At 38.4% G+C, this 12,894-nt stretch overlaps 1 protein-coding gene across 4 annotated transcripts in view; it reads right to left on the reverse strand.

Moving 5' to 3' along the window:
• The window catches only part of NAV3 (neuron navigator 3), an 899,190-nt gene that overhangs the window by 138,605 nt on the left and 747,691 nt on the right, over positions 1-12,894 (reverse strand). The window lies entirely within an intron of this gene.

Raw genomic sequence — 12,894 nt, forward strand, 5'->3', positions numbered from 1 at the left:
TTAGTTTTATTTTTCTATTATCACCCTGTAGAGTTACTAACAGAGAAGCTATGGCTTGATATTTAGAAGAAAGAAGAGGATACAACTCTCATATCTGTTACTTTACCTCCTGGTAGTTATTGAGTTTGATGTCATACAAAGAGAAGGAGAATGTTATAGCTGAACAGAATGCCACCATCCTTCTGCTGCTGCTGCTGCTGCTGCTAAGTCGCTTCAGTCGTGTCCGACTCTGTATGACCCCATAGACGGCCTCCAACCAGGCTCCTCTGTCCCTGGGATTCTCCAGGCAAGAACACTGGAGTGGGTTGCCATTTCCTTCTCCAAGGCATGAAAGTGAAAGTGAAGTCGCTCAGTCGTGTCCGACTCTCAGCGACCTCATGGACTGCAGCCTACCAGGCTCCTCCGTCCATGGGATTTTCTAGGCAAGAGAACTGGAGTGGGGTGCCATTGCCACCATCCTTACCCAGCCCCAAATCACATGGCAGAGTCCTAACCCCCAGCATGTCAGAACGGGACCTTTTTGAAGGTATCATCTTCCCAGAGGTGATTAAGTTAAAGTGAGGTCCTTAGGGTAGGCATAATCCAATATGACTCTTTATAATGACTATAAGAAGGGGCCATTTGAATAAATACACACAGAGCAAGACAGTGTGAAGACATAAAGAGAAGACAGCCATCTACGCAGGCAGAGAGGGACAAGAACAGGTCTTCCTCTCCGGGCCTCAGCAGGAGCTGCACCTGCAGACACCTGCGTTTCCTCCTCCTGTCCTCCAGAACCATGACATTGTGTTTCCATTGTTTAAGGTGCCCACTTTGTGGGAGTCTGTTACAGCAGCCCCAGCTAACTAATACAGAGAAAAATGTCAGGCCTAAAGAACAGACAGAAGAGGAATCACCAAATCATGATTATGACCCAAATCCAAGTTGTAGACCCCACGAGCTAAGAATGCTCTTTACATTTTTACATGGTTGGAAACATTTGTGGCAATTGCTTTTCTCTGTTATCTAAGCACGTGCATAATTTCTTGATTTTGTTTCTTAATGTGCAAAGTCTATAATATTTACTAACTGACCCTTACCAGAAAAATTTTGCTGATCCCTGGTCTTAGATAAGAATCAAGCTGAGTTCAGTTCTGATTGTGACATTTAATTATTGGGAGTACAGTTAAATTTATTGAGCTTTTCTATTTTTATTTACAGAATAAGGCTTTATAATATTTTTTTAATTTCACAGAATTAGTATCAAGGAGTAAATCAAAAGATGAAGAATGTGAAAACCTTAAGAAATGTTGAAAGGTCTATGAACATATAGTTATAGTTTTTCCCTAGAAATATTAATATAAATTACATAAACAGCAAATATTAGAAGTCTACAGCTTTATTTAATGAATTTTCTAAACTCAGATGAGTTCTGCATTGTTTTAGATGCAATCAAGACATACTTAAAGCAGAATTTCTGATGAAAATCATCATTAGATATCCTAGTAATATACCTCACTATTTAACTAAGATGTACAAACTATTAGGTATAAAATCAACTACAGTGAAGTAAGCCAGAAAGAAAAACACCAATATAGTATACTAACGCATATATATGGAATTTAGAAAGATGGTAGCAATAACCCTGTGTACGAGACAGCAAAAGAGACACTGATGTATAGAACAGTCTTATGGACTCTGAGAGAGAGGGAGAGGGTGGGAAGATTTGGGAGAATGGCATTGAAACATGTAAAATATTATGTATGAAACGAGTTGCCAGTCCAGGTTCAATGCACGATACTGGATGCTTGGGGCTGGTGCACTGGGACGACCCAGAGGGATGGAATGGGGAGGGAGGAGGGAGGAGGGTTCAGGATGGGGAACACATGTATATCTGTGGCGGATTCATTTTGATATTTGGCAAAACTAATACAATTACGTAAAGTTTAAAAATAAAATAAAATTTAAAAAAATTAAAAAAAAATCAACTACAGGGATATACCATACAAAATGAGGAATACAGCCAATATATATAATAACTATAAATGGAATATAACCTTTAAGATTTGCAAATCACTACCCTATATGCCTATAACATATAATAACTTATATAACATTATACAGGAACTATACTTCAATTAAAAAATAAATTTGTGGTTTGAGTGTTTTGGCCAAAATATTTTTAAAAGATCACCAGTTAGAGTTAAATCAATACATTTTACACCTTAAATTTACACAATGTTATATGTCAGTCTTATCTCAATTTTAAGAAAAGAAGTGAATAGTAGTATTCTGGATAATAATGACTTTCAAAGACATATCATACATAATAAACTCTTCCATAATGTCTTCAATGTTAACATTATTATCTACATTCATCCTTTTCTACCTACAGTTTTCAAACAAAGTCTCCATAAAAAAATATTTCATTCATTCATTTAAGAAAACACGAATTGAGTACTAACAGTATATCAGGCTCTGTGCCAGATACTGAGAATATAAAGTCAGATAAGACATGGAAAAATATTTTTGATACCATGTGGAGAGTATTATATAATATAAGGATATACAAGATGAAATGGGATTTCAGGAAAATAGATATACATAGACAATAACTGCATTTGAAACTCAGGATAAGGGAACGAATAGGGCACAGCCCCTGTCCTGAGATACAGCATAGGCTTCTGGGAGACACAGACACATAAAAAGAGCACTCAAAATAATGTGGTGAACTGTAAGATTGAAGTACACCCAGTACACCGAGGAGAAACACTGAGCCCATTAAGGTTTTAAGGAAAATTCACAGAATAAATAACACCTGAAGTGAGTCTCAGAGAACAAGCAAGAATTATGAAGGAGGTAGAAGGGTTGAGTTTGGAATTCCAGATCTAAGCAAAGACATGGAACAGCTGATTCCAGCATGTGTATATGTATAAGTAAGAATTACTTTCACAAACTCCTTAATAAGGTTTATCCCATGTGATAGAGGAGCATGCAAACATTAAAAGGCATAGTTTAAAAAATATTTAATGCTATCGGGTAGGTTCCTTATGTAAGTGGGTAAAGCAAGTATAATCTATCATATGGATGCAACAGCACAAACTGAATAAGCAGAGTGATTAGCAAGTTTAAGAGGAAATATATCAAAGCAGTATTCTTGGTTGTTTTGGGGGTGGGAAGATTATGAATTATTTTTAGAATCTTTTTTATACTTTTATTTATTCTGTAAACTTCCCTCAATAATCACAGAAAAGTTTACAATAACAAAATAACTATTTAATTCAGAAAATAAGCACTCATTTGTAATGAAAGCACTTTCATTTGCAACTTATCTAAAAAAACATATGGAAGCTCTGTTGATGCTTAAAAAAAATCCCAGCTCACTGTGAATAACTTTAACCATTTCAAAGACAAATTAAATCAAGTAAAGAAAAGGAATATAGACAGAGCACATAGGACACTAATAAATCTGTCCACACCACTCACTCAGTGCAACTGGAATGAGGATACAGAATTTATAATATCAGCTGCCAGCTGGGAACCCTCAGTTTAATGATCCCAAGTTGAATGTCTCACCCTATTAGTTAGGCTATATAAAAAAAGAATTCATCCACAGCCCTTGAAGGGGAAATAAAAATAACTGTTTCATGTATAGATGCAACTCTTAAATTAAACAATTAAATTCAGTGATAACTCTCCTGTTTTATTGGAAAAAAATCATATAAAAGGCCCACATTGTTTTTCCCCTTATATAAGTACTCTTTTAGTTTTTTTTCCTACATATAAGATGAATCGTATTTCTTCCCTTCCATTTCTATTACTTCATGAGCCTGTTAGAAACAGATATTTCAACAGACATTAGATTTCAAGATTATGATAGATTGACATGTATAAAAAGAAGCAAGACACTGCTGAATTGTTACCAATATTAACAAACTATCAGCCTTTTAGAAGCTCTAATGCATGTGGAAATATTGTTCTGTCAGGTGTGTGTGTGTGTGTGTGTGTGTTAGTTGTTTAGTTGTGTCCGACTCTGCAACCCCATAGACTGTAGCCCACCAGGCCCCTCTGTCCATGGGATTCTCCAGGCAAGAACACTGGAGTGAGTTGCCATTTCCTTCTCCAAAAGGAACTATAAAAAGAAAAAAAGTGAAATAGCTCAGCCGTGTCTGACTCTCTGCGATCCCATGGACTGTAGCCTACCAGGCTGTTCCATCCATGGAGCTTTCCAGGCAGAAGTACTGGAGTGGGTGCCACTGCCTTCTCCACCGTCAGTTGTGTTTTTACGTTTATTGGCAATCTTCACTAGAAATAGAAAATGATTACATGTACTGAAGGAACGTACCATCACTTATAAAGTTGAAAACAAAGATCTATTTGTATTTCACAGTATGTCTAGACCAAAAAGGATGGCTAAAATAATTTAAAAAATCAGATAATGTTATCCAGTCATGATAAAAACCTTATCTAAATTATTAATTTATGAATAACTGTAAGAGTACAGGAACTGGATTCAAATCCAGCCACTATCATTTATTAGAAGAGAAGCGAAAGGCTAAGGAGAAAATGAAAGATACACCCATCTGAATGCAAAGTTCCAAAGAATAGCAAGGAGAGATAAGAAAGCTTTCCACAGTGAAAAATGCATGGGAGTAGAGGAGACAGCAGGATAGGAAAATAGAGATCTCCAGGAGAACTAGAGACACCAAGGGAGCATTTCATGCAAAGACGGGCTCAATAAAGGACAGAAACGGTATGGACCTAACAGAAGCAGAAGAGATTAAAAAGAGGTGGCAAAGAATACACAGAAGAACTATACAAAAAAAAAAAAAATCTTAATGACCCAGATAACCATGATGTTGTGATCACTCACCTAGAGCCAGACATTTTGGAGTGTGAAGTCAAGTGGGCCTTAGGAAACATCACTGTGAGAAAAGCTACTGGATGTGATGGAATTCCAGCTGAGCTATTTCAAATCCTACAAGATGATGCTGTGAAAGTGCTGCATTCAATAAGCCAGCAAATTTGGAAAACTCAGTAGTGGCCATAGGACTGGAAAAGGTCAGTTTTCATTCCAATCCCAAAAGAAGGGCAATACCAAAGAATGTTCAAACATCATACAATTGCACTCATTTCACATGCTAGCAAAGTAATGCTCAAAATTCTCCAAGCCAGGCTTCAACAGTATATGAACTGAGAACTTTTAGATTTTCAAGCTGGACTTAGAAAAGCCAGAGGAACTGGAGATCAAATTTCCAGCATCCATTAGATCATACAGAAAGCAAGAGAATTCTAGAAAAACAGCTACTTCTGCTTCATTGACTATGCTATAGCCTTTGACTGTGTGGATCACAACAAACTGTGGAAAATTCTTCAAGAAATAGAAATACTAGACCACCTTTCCTGCATCCTGAGAAATCTGTATGCAGGCTAAGAAGCAATAGTTAGAGCAGGACATGAAACAAGGACTGGTTCCAAATTGGGAAAGAAGTACATGAAGGCTGTATATAGTCACCCTGATTATTTAACTTATATGCATATTCAACTTATATGTAGAGTGCATCATGAGAAATGCAAAGCACAAAACAGAATCAAGATTGCCAGGACAAATATCAATAACCTCAGATACACAGATGACACCACCCTTATGGCAAAAAACTAAGAGGAACTAAAGAGCCTCTTGATGAAGGTGAAAGAGGAGAATGAAAAAGCTGGCTTAAAACTCAACTTTATAAAACTAAGATCATGGCATCCAGTCCCATCATTTCATGGCAAATAGATGGGGAAACAATGGAGATAGTGATAGACTTTATTTTTGGGGCTCCAAAATCACTGCAGATGGTGACTGCAGCCATGAAATTAAAAGACACTTGCTCCTTGGAAGAAAAGCTATGACAAACCTAGACAGCATACTAAAAAGCAGAGACATTACCTCACCCATAAAGATCTGTATGGTCAAAACTATGGTTTTTCCAGTGAAGTGAAGTGATAATGGCATCTGACTCTTTGCAACCCCACAGAATTCTCCATGCCAAAATACTGGAGTGGGTAGCCTTTCCGTTCTCCAAGATGATTTTTCCAGTAGTCATGTACAGATATGAGAATTGGACCATAAAGAAGGCTGAGTGCCAAAGAACTGATGCTTTTGAACTGTGGTGTTGGAGAAGACTCTTGAGAGTCCCTTGATAGCAAGATCTAACCAGTCAATCCTAAGGGAAACCAACTCTGCATATTCATCAGCATCAGGACTGATGCTGAAGCTGAAGCTCCAATGCTTTGGCCACCTGATGTGAAGAGCCGATTCATTAGAAAAGATCTGATGCTGGGAAAGATTGAAGGCATGAGGAGAAGGGGACGACAGAGGACAAGATGGTTGGATGGCATCACTGACTCAATGGATTTGAGTTTGAGCAAGCTCCAGGAGACGGGGAAGGACACGGAAGCCACAGTCCATGGGATTGCAAGGAGTTGCGACACAACTGAGAGACTGAGTAACAGCAACCATTCATTAACAAAGTGTCTATAAGCATGTGACTTGATCAAAGGACTGTCTGCCTCACTTATAATAATGACAGTATAAAAATTCCACTTCATAGGGGTGCTGTAAAGATAAAATATAGTAATGTACTTAAATAATGTGGTATGTGGGCTATAATACTAGATCCTCAATATAGACAGATAACATATAATATGGCTATTTTACTATAATGAAGCATGTCCCCTCTTTGTCTTGAACATCATCATCACCATCTTCAAAAGATTTATTAGTAAATTGTTTCTGCAGGAGATAAGTTAAAACTACTGCAGAAGTAAGAGTATTGGGGACCATGTCCTCTATTGGGGGATTAATTCTAATATAATGACAGAGGTGAGCCATGGCCAAGTTTAATATCAGGGGCAGTCTTAAAAAGGGTGGCAATACTTACAGCCACATGGTATCTGTTTTAAAATATATTAAAAGGTATGTCAATCAAAACAACTTGGGCTAGTTGTGCTGTCCAAGTATCCTTTGAACCTCAGTGGCTTTTAAGGCTTGATTAAGCCAGCCAAAAAGCTCTTCTAGTGTAAGACCTTTGAGTACAGGGTCCCCCAGGATTGAGTACAGAGTTTGACAGAGAGCAGGTTCTCAATGCATGTATACAGTGTGAATTAATTCTATCAGGGATATTACTTAAAAGTCTTGAAAGTTTATAAGATTATTCACAATGAGGTCAGGTAATGCTGAGAATCAGGACACAGGAGAGAAGTTAGCAGCAGTTTGTAAGCCTGCATAGATGAGCAAGTTACCAAAGGAAAGTTGAGGAGGCAATAAAAATTTTTCTACTTCTACAGTGTTTTGCATTGGTCTCTCCCTACTTAAAGAAAGGAGGGAAAATGACAGGCCATTCAATTATAAATGAAATAATTACATTTACTTTTATCTATTTCATCACAGCCTATTAATCTTTTTTGTGTTTGTTTTTAATTATTGTGGAAAACCAGTAAGTTAATGAAGGAAATACTTAAGATATGGGAATATACCAAATCTGTGATTATGTGGGAATGAATCAACAGAGAATAGAAGGAACTGTTGAAATGTACATAAATTAGTGACAAGCATCATGAGTCCAGACTCTGGAGACATTTGCTTGGCAGCTTAGGAGAAATCTCTGTTGCTTTTGTGAATCTTGTTTGCAGAAGCCATAAAAATACCAAAGGCCTCTGCCCCTTAGAAATGACAGCCCCTTCTGATTTTATAAGACCTTCCATGAGTCCTTTTGCAGAGGCAGTGCAGTTTTCTACACATTGATGAAAACTATGAAGGCATCAAAAATATACCACTGTGAAGAGCTTTTTCTTTCTTTTGAAGTCCCCTCATCTGCCTAAAAAAGTCTCCCTCAAAGAGAGAGAGACTGTCATCAATCTCCTCCCAGGGAGCTTCACAGTCAGTCAGGACTGACTCCTATCACCAGCGACAGATGGCGCTGAATAAGAGAATGCCTAAATAGACTATGTCACACAACTATCACATCTCCCATCTCCTCTTCTACAGTCCCACTGACTGTTCCTAAAACTCGTTTGTTTTCCCATAGGTATCCTTTTCCTAGTCCCCACTTCCCTATGCAGAGGTCCCGTTTCCAATCCCCACTTCCCTATGCAGAGGTCCCATTTCCAATCACCTCCCCGAGTTACATCTCTCTGTGGTCTCCTGCATACGTATGTGGGTAGGAATGAGGCTCCTGCTTTTCAGTCGGTGCAATCTGCAGGCCGCCAACCACTAAACCTAAGAGGGTGGAAAAACAGATTTCTCCTTCTAGTAGGGGACTCAGTATTCGGCACTAGACTTCCCTCAATACAATAAGTTAGAATGACTGACAATCTGACAGGCATGTAATATCATGATAATACTTAATGCATTTTGTAAATTTGTCCATCAGTTGTGATTTTAGTTTCTGATAGTATCACGAATGAAATCAGGCTCTCCTTTAATACAATACAAAAATAATAATTTCTATGATAGATGATGCTTTTATATTTTTTATAAAAAGTCATGATTTAACAGGCAAAAATAAGGACAAAGATGAATAAATTGTTTAGTTTATAACTGAAATAAACAATCACTGCTGTTAAGAATATAGTGTGTTAGTCAGTCATTTCCGACTGTTTGCAACCCTGTGGTCTGTAGCCCACCAGGCTCCTTCATCCATGGGATTCTCCAGGCAAGAATACTGGAGTGGGCTGTCATTTCCTTCTCCAGGGGACATTCCCACCCCAGAGATTGAACCCAGGTCTCTCACACTGCGGGCAGACTCTTTACCATATGAGTCACCAGGGAAGCCCTGCTTTTAAGAGTATAGTTTAGATGAAATGTCTTTTCCTACTGGTCATGGGGTTCTGAATATTCATTGGAAGGACTGATGCTGAAGCTGAAACTCCAAATCTTTGCCCACCTGATGCAAAGAGCCGACTCCTTGGAAAAAAACCCTGATTCTGGGAAAGACTGAGGGCAGGAGGAGAAGGGGATGACAGAGGATGAGATGGTTAGATGGCATCACTGACTCTATGTACATGAGTCTGAGCAAGCTCCGGGAGTTGGTGATGGACAGGGAAGCCTGGCATGCTGCAGTCCATGGGGTCGCAAACAGCTGGACACAACTGAACTGAACTTAGATGAAATGTAAGACAATCCAGAAAAGAGCTAGAAAAAGGTATGTTTGTTATTGAAATTTAAGGGATTTTGTTCATATTCAGTAAAGAGTGGCACCTGGAGCTTTGTCTTCCTCTCTTTTGAGACTCATTCTATCATCATCATGAGTTAATAGGCACCTGAATAAATCATCTACATAACTGAATTCTGACTTCTGTGATCATTCTACTTTAGTAACTTAGGTGATGACTTGTGCCTTGTGTAATATCTAGAACTTTAGCTCTCAAATGTTAAACTTCACATTATATTTAATTTTTTTCATAAACCTTCTTGCCCTAACTTCGAATCTCCATAGAATTTGACATTGGTGTCTATTCCCCTTCTCTCCTTTGCAAGAATACCAGCTAACTCAATCTGTCCTCTGCTTTGTGTTAGAGTTGATTTCTCTGTCTCTTCAATTGCTAATCTTCCTTTATTCTCTTTTTTAAGTATCAAGGGTACATTCTCAAGGCTTGTTTTTTCACTCTACATCACAGATCCAGATGTGCTCTTAGCTTGAACAATGTTGATCTGCAGAGTGTTTTAAACAAAATTAATTACAGTTACTTCCATAACAGGCCTCACAGTCTCACCTAAGTGACGCTATGACTGGGATACAGACTTTTTTTTTGTTTTGGTACTATCTTACATAAAAAACTTAAAAATGAACTCAGATGGTTTTGCCACAATTCTTTGTACCTGCTGGGCAGAGTTCTCATGACTGGCAGCGTTCTCATTCTGCCTCACAGGTATCACCACTAGTGAATATCTTTAGGAAACTTAAATGGACTTAGGAAGTTTACAAGACCATATAGGAGAATGTTCATGGTCTCCTGCTTTTTATGAACTCCTGTGTGATTTCCAAGATTATGCGACATTGAAAAAGTATGTGTATCTTTAATTATCTGTTGGCCTCACAGATCTGCTAAGATAGTTACCAATACTTAAAAATTGGGAGAGTTCTCAAAAAAGTCCAGACACTTGATTTTTCTTCATGGTTTTCAAAAAAAGGAAATGTTGGGAGGGGTAAATTAGGAGTTTCAGATTAAGATATATGCACCACTATATATTAAATAGATAAGCAACAGGAAGTACTGTACAGCACAGAGAACTCTCTTCAGCATGCTGTAATAACTAATATGAGAAAAGAATCTGAAAAAGACTAGATATATGTAATATATGTATAACTGAATCACTTAGTTTTGTACCTAAAACTAACACATTTAAAACCAACTATATTCTAATATAAACTAAAAATGAAATAATAAATCAAATGGTTTGGTGATTCTCAGCCCTCCTTTCCACAGCTGTGCATTTCCACAGGCAGCAAGCTGCAAGAGCTGAGGACAGATGCCTACTTGGACTTGTCATGTTACCATGTCTCTTCTGCTTCACTCTTTTCATGTGATGTTCCTCATCCCTGTAGGATTTAGGCTTATGATGTGCGTAATACATATACTCACTGTTTTACTCAAGCACCTATAGAATGTCTGAACCTATATCTTAAAGGATAAAACCACCTGGGAGTTACACGGTTTTAGGGACTGTATTGTGTCCATGTCATCACCTTCCACACCAGGTTAGCATGGTGGAGTCCTCATTTTCCAGTGTGTCTGAGGTGGGGATTGCACCTTTATGGAGATAATTAAGGTTAAATAAGGTCATAAGGGAGGGTGAATATTCCAGTTCAACTGGGGTCCCTATCAGAAGACTAACAGGCACTAAAGGTCTCTCTCACTGCAAGAGAGCACAGAGCAAAGGAGGACATGGTGAGAAGGCGCCTGTGTGAGAGCCAGAAAAACGCCCTCCCAAGAGAATGAATTTTCTGAGCCTGTAATTGGGACTTTAGCTTCTGGAACTGTGGGAACACAGCCATCTATTGCCTAAGCCACCCAGTCTGTGATACTTGGTTAGGCAGTCTGAGCAGAGCACTATATACAGGCTAAATCCAAGTTTCTCTCCAAATGATGCCCCATTTCTGCTCTTCAGTTAGTGCTCATCTTCCCTCACCTGGACTTTTACAGTTATGTCCTAAGCAGTCTACCTATGTTTGAATCATCCTCTTGAATATTTGCTGTGCAAATGTTCTTTTTAAAAGATAATGATTATAACATGTGTTCTTGCTTTAAAAAAACTAAGTAAAATAGGTAAAATAGCTTCTTATCACTTAGAGATCCAAATACTCCAGAACAGCCATCTGGATCCATTGTCTCCTGTCCACTTTGCCCACATCCCCAAGACACTAGCAAAATCGCATTACTAATGGCTCTGACAAATACTCTCTCCTTGACAAAACTTTATTGAAGGTCCTCTCAGGTCGCTTCTTAATTCATCCCTGACCTTGGCCCCTTGCTGGGCTGCATAGTCCAGTTTTATTACAAATCTTGCTAGGTTCTCCATGTAGAAAGAATCCTCCATCCTTGACAGATAATCATGTTCAATATCTGGTCAACTTGTCCATCCTCCACCCTCAGTACCTAAATGGCATGGCCTAGACATTAGCAAGCATCTCACTGAATGGATTTAACAAGAATCCCCCTACCCTCTATCTCCTTTCAATAGGCTTCCTTCCCTAACCCTCCTCATTCTGCCTGTTGTCTATGACTCCATTTACTCTTTTCGTTTTCTGAACTGAGCCCAGTTCTGTATGGAGGTCTTCTTTCCCTTATTGCAATAGTTCCTAATGAAATCTGTTTTTACTCCTTTAGCTCCTGTCGGCTTCTGGATTTGTTTAACTCCTTAAATCAAACTCTACCATGCCTCTACACTCTCATTCCCTTATTCCCTTTGATTACTCCCAGGCTGGGCTTCCCTTGTGGCTCAGCTGGTAATTGTTTTTGTTCAGTCACCAAGTCATGTCTGACTCTTTGCAGCCCATGGACTGTAGCACTCCAGGCCTCCCTGTCCCTCACCATCTCCTGGAGTTTGCCCAAGTTCATGTCCAGTGTTTTATTTATGGCCCCATTTAAATCATATTGCTTTTGGAAGTGTTTTCTTATAATCCCAAGTTTAAATAATTATTTTCCTTTGGTGCTTCTATGGCACTTTATATACATATCTATTATCACTTGGTCAATTTTCCTATCATTTTATTTTTTGTTCACATTGTTCTTTCTGACCTATAAACTCAGGGTCTTTCACATTTATTATTTTATTTTACTTTTACCCAAGGTGCTATTATGATGTTAGGCACTTAGGAAAAATTATATATTTATTAACCAAATATTATTAGTGCTAGTACAGAAGCCAGTGAGGGCAGTAATAGGAATTAGTAAGTTGAAATAATAATCATCTCCCACCCTCTCCCCAAAATTAACTTTTAAAAGCTCAATGAAACCATTAAAGTGTATGTGAATTAGGACTGACCTCATTATAACCAGAGCCAAATGGATAGTCTGCACATTCTGTTATGAATTTATTTTTTGAAGACCTCAGAGAGCCTCCAGCATGTCTACAAGGATTTGTCCCATTCTATAATATTCTCTTAGGTTACTGAGGAAATGGGGCTGGTATTGGACAGATATAACTGCAATCTTTGAGAAACAAAATACTTAAAACACAATACAGGCGGCTGTTGGAAGCCCTCCTCTTTCCTTCGGGGCCATTTTAATCTGCTGAGAAGAGGAATTCAGCTGTTCTCTATTGTTCATCACGTTTTCTTCAGAAGTTGATCAAAGGGGAGCCTGTAACCATCACTACAGCAACACAAACAATTCAAATCCACCGCCACCCTAGCAGCTGGCTACTTT

Source organism: Bubalus kerabau, chromosome 1, assembly GCF_029407905.1.
Source record: "Bubalus kerabau isolate K-KA32 ecotype Philippines breed swamp buffalo chromosome 1, PCC_UOA_SB_1v2, whole genome shotgun sequence".
NCBI lineage: Eukaryota > Metazoa > Chordata > Mammalia > Artiodactyla > Bovidae > Bubalus > Bubalus kerabau.